This window comes from Podarcis melisellensis (assembly GCF_964234715.1).
Source record: "Podarcis melisellensis genome assembly, chromosome: 7".
NCBI lineage: Eukaryota > Metazoa > Chordata > Lepidosauria > Squamata > Lacertidae > Podarcis > Podarcis melisellensis.
In genome coordinates, this window is record NC_138539.1 from 85,678,902 (window position 1) to 85,685,027 (window position 6,126).

The 6,126-nt window shown below is 46.6% G+C and overlaps 1 pseudogene across 1 annotated transcript; it reads right to left on the minus strand.

Annotated features, from left to right (window-relative positions):
* Positions 1-616: 616 nt before the first annotated feature.
* On the minus strand, positions 617-1,841 carry LOC309374787 (polyamine-modulated factor 1 pseudogene; annotated as a pseudogene). The gene has a single exon. The product of its transcript is annotated as a polyamine-modulated factor 1 pseudogene (transcript).
* Between the last annotated feature and the right edge of the window lie 4,285 nt (positions 1,842-6,126).

Here is a 6,126-nt window from a genome sequence, read left to right on the forward strand (position 1 = left end):
AGTCTGACAAGGGAAAGAAAGAAAGAAAGAAAGAAAGAAAGAAAGAAAGAAAGAAAGAAAGAAAGAAAGAAAGACAAAGGCAGTAAAGTTTTGAGAACTGGGCAAGAAGCCGTGCTTGATTTCAGCTGAAATCCAAGACTGTGCCTATGGGAGAAGCAATACCTTCTGTGGTGTTAATGCTATGGATCACTCCATCATAGGCTCAGGTTGTATATCGCTGGAAATAAACCATACATCATAAAGACGCTACAGTCTCCGCTCTGTCCCACATTCCAAGGAAACTGAATCCTGGGTAAAGAGCCTGGAACCCCTAGACTCACACTGCTCAGAGATTGGGGTGGTGTGCAACAGTATTGCATGTATACAGCCATACTTTTGGGTTGGGATTGGCTGAGTGGTGCAGAGAACTGATTGGTCAGAGAATGGAAGTCTGACACAAATATTTCCAGGAATGTTTCTAAGCTCAAACAGAAAGATACAAGTCTACAGAGAACAGGAGGGAGTGTGGCTTTTTTTTTGTAGCAATATTTTAATGCAGTTCTAATCTGCTTCAAAAGTTACACACACACACAAAGAGTATTTCAGAGGAGAGGTTTGTTGTACTTGCTTTATAGCTAACAAATGTTTTCTCCCTTCAAACTAAGAAAGGGGAGGTGCTGCTGCTTAGATCACCCCCCAAACACCTCAATGATTCTGCTGTGAACTTAGGCTGTTTTGTGGCAACCTTACAATTGACTCACCAGTGGCTGAGCTTCATGGTAGACAAGAGGTAGATGGAGTTTTCGAGAAGTGTTAAGTAGGAACAGAAGCAGGGGAGCAACTTACAGAAAGAAAAGAGAATGACTGAGAAACAATAAAATGTGGGAGAATATTGCAGTGGGAAGTGACCTCCGCCTCAGTTTCCTGATGAGGATTTCAAGGGCTCAAATGCACCTTGACCAAGGGAAAAGGAAGGTTCAAGCAGCTGCAAAAAGAACGCCCCCGGCTTGCACAGTCCAGGGTGTGGTCATATAGTCCAGGTCCCAAACACACAGCAAAGACTTTTTTTAATAGCCCAGTGGCAGGATTGTGAAAGCAACACTCTGCAAGAATTGGAAACCAGTGAGTCTCACACTGCAGTAGACTTGTGGCCTGTTAGTTCTTTGGGGAATCCCACCTCAGAGCTTTTACAAGTCCTGGGCTGGGATCGTAGCCTTCCAAAGCACCTTTTCAGTTGGGGCTCCATTTGTGAGGAGCCAGGAAGGCCTTGCTTCCTCGCTAAAGCTCATCAAGGCTGCTCACGATCTGTTGACCTTCTTGAGCAACTGCCTGCCACTCTTCCTTGCTCTTTCTGATCTCCTCCTGCAGGTCTGCAATTCTCTTCTGACCAGCCAGCATGGCTTCAGCCAACCGTGAGTTCGCCTCTTCCTTTTCTTTTATGGCCTTTTGTAGGAATCTGTGCTGCTTCAGAAGGAATGGTACAATAGCACTGTGGACGTCTTCCTCTGGGATTCCCCTGGTGTACCCCTTTTCTTTGCTTCTTCCACAAGTTCAACTAGTGATTTAAAGAGCACACTGAGATTCCCCTCTTCCTTCAGATCCTGGATCTTATCCCGAAAGGAGGTTTGCAGGTGGGAGATCAACTGATTGTAAACACACTTGGTGAGTTCAGGTTGCACTTTGTAAAGACGACTGTAACACTTCGCAAACCTATGGTAGCTGCCTGCTTCCACAATCTTCTGCAAGGAAACGTTGACGATGTAGTTCAGGAATTGCTCCCGGCTGGGGTTGGTCAGTGGCTCAACAGCAGCAGCAGCAGCGTCGGCGGCCTCCTTCTCCCCCTCAGCCACCTCAGTTGCCATTTTAGGCCCGCCACAAATCCGAATGCCTCCGAGTCTGCCTTTGAATATATATATGGGAGAAGTTAATTGTTTGCTTGCAATTCTGCTTACCAGAGTCATGTCCCAGTGCATCTAGTGGACTAGCCTCAACTGTGGTATTTCTGAATACAGTGGTACCTTGGGTTACATACGCTTCAGGTTACAGACTCCGCTAACCCAGAAATAGTGCTTCAGGTTAAGAACTTTGCTTCAGGATAAGAACAGAAATTGGGCTCCGGCGGTGCGGCGGCAGCGGGAGACCCCATTAGCTAAAGTGGTGCTTCAGGTTAAGAACAGTTTCAGGTTAAGAACGGACCTCCAGAATGAATTAAGTACTTTACCTGAGGTACCACTGTACAGCTTAGAATGAGTTTCTTTGCATGCAGTAAATTAGCACAGTATAGTGAGGGCTATGCTAAAGCTGTCTCACTGATGAACTAGTTTGTTAGATTCAGGGATGTGTTGGTTTTGTTTAACATGGTGGGCACTGAAAACAAGAATGCACGACCCCCTCCCTTGCCGCAGTCTGAAGAGGCACAGTTCAGGATTCTACCCTTTCATTCTGTTAATGTGGGCAACAGCTGTTAGTTACAGCCATTTGTGGTTTTTAGAATCTGAGGCTCCATGGAAAAAAATCTAGGGATCTGAAATTACTGATGCCCTCCTGGAAATAAATGGATGGCCTTTCAAATGCAGTATTCACCATATTGCCCTTTCCACTTCAAGGTTGTTATTATCCCTAATTTCAGAAAAAGAATGAGAAGCTTGTAGACTGAAGCTCAGAATGGCAAACAGAAAAAAGTTGAAAGCTGAAATAAATGTATTCTTACATTTAAATCCTTATATTTCCCTAGATAATTCAGAGTAGTATACATGTTTCCTCCCATCCTTTTATCCTTACAAGTTTGCAATATTTATTTATAAAAAATATTTATATACAGCTGTATCATAAAAAATATCAAAAGTTTACAACAATATCCTTATATAATAAAAACACGCAAAGATTAAAAATCAAAGGCCATCAATAAACCATTATGGAAAGATTTTATTTATTTTTGCTTGCATAAGCTTGGCAGCATAGAAAGTTTTCAGCAGACATTTAAAGGTTCAAACAGAAGGTACCTGCTGAATCTATATTGGCAGAGCATCCCACAGGACTGGGCCAGTGACACGAAACTCTCGGCTTCTTGCTGTTGTCAGATGAGCCTTGCCAGTTGGGGACAACCAATGATCCTCCTGCAGATGATATCAATAAAGCAGGGATGTAAGGGTTTAGATGGTACCTAGGTAAAAAGGTAAAGGACCCCTGAACGATTAAGTCCAGTCAGGGGTGACTATGGGGTTCTGTCGCCCATCTCGCTTTCAGGCCAAGGGAGCCAGCGTTCCGAGTCATGTGGCTGGCATGACTAAACTGCTTCTGGTACAATGGAACACTATGACGGAAACCAGAGCACATGGAAATGCCATTTACCTTCCTACCGCATCTGTACCTATTTATCTACTTGCACTGGTATGCTTTCAAACTGCTAGGTTGGCAGGAACTGGGACTGAGCAATGGGAGCTCACTCCGTCACAGGGACTGCTGACCTTCCGATTGGCAAGCACAAGAGGCTCAGTGGTTTAGACCACAGCGCCACCTGCGTCTCTTGGGGTGGTACCTAAGGTTTCCTGGATCAAAGTTTTTTTGGGCTTTGTACATTAATGCAGGCTCCATAGTAGATGAGCACCCAGTGTAGATACTTCCACAATGGTGTCTTTCCAGCACCCTGGCCACCAGCTGGAGCTTCCGAACCAGGTCCAAGGGCAACCCACATAAAGCACATTGCACCTACCCAAAGAGCCTCTTCCCTGGATTCAAACACAATTTTTTTTTAGCCCTCATACAATCCACCATGACATTCAGAAACTGATCTAGAACTTTCACAGCCTCTCCTGATTCAGGTGATATGGAGAAAAAGAGCAGGGTGCCGATGACACTGTGCTCAAAAACTCCTAATGACCACTCCCAACAGCTTTATACAGATGTTAAAAAGCAGCTGTTAGCAGCTCTAAACCTTTGGAAACCCTAAAAAAACTTTTGACCACCCACGTTATTATAATGGACATGCACAGACTCAACTGTAACAGCAGCAACAGCAGCAGCAGCAACAACTACAATAATACTTTTATTATTTAAACCCTGCCCATCTGGCCGGGTTGCCCCAGCCACCCTGGATGGCTTCCAGCACATATAAAAGCATAATAAAGCATCAAACATTAACCACTGTAGTGCTGTAACTGTTGCATCATAAACTTCCTTTTTGTAAGAAAAAACATTTATTGAAGAACACAAAAGCCCAAAACCAGCCAGTGGCGTAGCGTGGGTTGTCAGCACCCGGGGCAAGGCAAGTAATTTGCGCCCCCTAACCCGAGGATTTGCGCCCCCTAACCCTAACCACCAGATGTTGTGCCCGGTGCGGCCGGCCCCCCCCTGCACCCCCCACGCTATGCCACTGCCACCAGCACCACATTCCACAAGAACAGTTTTCAATTCATTGAGAAAAGGCTGCATCCCATGTTACCACCAGTTCTGGAAGATGTTGCCACGCTCTCTTCCTCTGGCAGCTACCTGGGCATTCAGGATAGCTGGTTTGCCCCATTTCGGCCCCAGAGCCCCGGTTTTTTTCTTCATACTTTTCAGCATTGACACATTTTTCAGCATATTTGGCAAGACGAGGAACTGGATTTTGCTGCCTCGAATGTACACCTGCTCTAGTTGCGCCACATGCCCATCTCTGTAGGTCACTGTGATGTTGGACATTTGGCCATTCATGTTGTCCTCGGCCTCAGTGAGCTTTCCCCAGTACACTGCTTCAGTATTCATCTCACAGGTCACAATATGACTATCTGCTTCATGCAGGACTTGAATTGCCACTCCGATAGACACGACTGAAGCCGGGCATGTTCAAACCACCAGGCGCTCCCAACTCTCTGCAACGGCATGCCTTCATTTCCATGCCCACTGATGTCGCAGCATGCAACATGCCTCTGCATCATAAACTGCTTGATGGGCTTCTATTTCCTGTTATTTCTTCAGGCCTTTCAGCTGTTGGTTTATATACCAGATTTCCAAAGGTTTCTATGTTTTGAAAGGTTTAAATCAGGGGTCAGTAAACTTTTTCAGCAGGGGGCCAGTCCACTGTCCCTCAGACCTTGTGGGGGGCCGGACTATATTTTGAAGGGAAAAATAAGAACAAATTCCTATGCCCCACAAATAACCCAGAGATGCATTTTAAATAAAAGCACACATTCTACTCATGTAAAAACACGCTGATTCCCAGACCGTCTACGGGCCGGATTTAGAAGGTGATTGGGCCGGATCCAGCCCCAGCGCCTTAGTTAGCCTACCCATGGTTTAAATACTTGAAGCAATACTTTGCCAAGGCTCTGAAGATCCCAATGTATACCAAAGACTGTTGCCATCCCAGTAAAGTGGTACCTCGGGTTAAGTACTTAATTTGTTCTGGAGGTCTGTTCTTACCCTGAAACTGTTCTTAACCCGAAGCACCACTTTAGCTAATGGGGCCTCCTCCTGCTGCTGCGCCACCGGAGCACGATTTCTGTTCTCATCCTGAAGCAAAGTTCTTAACCCGAGGTACTATATCTGGGTTAGCGGAGTCTGTAACCTGAAGCGTATGTAACCCGAAGTACCACTGTACTGTTTCCAATCTCCTCATTCCCATGCTTCGTGTCTGCTCCTCAGAAGGAGGATGTGCACTCTCTGCCCTCCTAAAAGCTGCCCCAGCCCCAGCAGTGTAGCATATACCCACACTGCCCAGGGCGGACGCTCTCCTGAGGTGGGCAGGGTGTGGAGGGTGCCCTCCCACACACCGCAGTTCAGGGTAGGAGGGGGCAGGGAAGCTGCTGCTCACTTTCCTCCTGCTCTCTGCAGCTGGGTCAGACATGACCCGGCAACAGAGCTGCTGCCACCGGGCGCGAGGTGTGCCGCCCACTTGCCTTCCATTTTGTCACCCCCTCAGTCATGACACCCGAGGTGAGCCGCACCCACCGCACCCCCCTTCCTACGCCTCCTCACAGCACCTCTCAAATCCACTCACACAGTAACACAACCTGAGAAATATTGAGACCTCGGATGTATTTGAGGAAAGCGGAGTAGAAATGTTTTCTCTGCATCAATCCTGTGGCGACTGCTCTGTTGATCTTGAGCCTGGAGGAGACAACCCAGTTGGACACATTTATTCCCTTTCTCCCCTGAAATACGGAAATA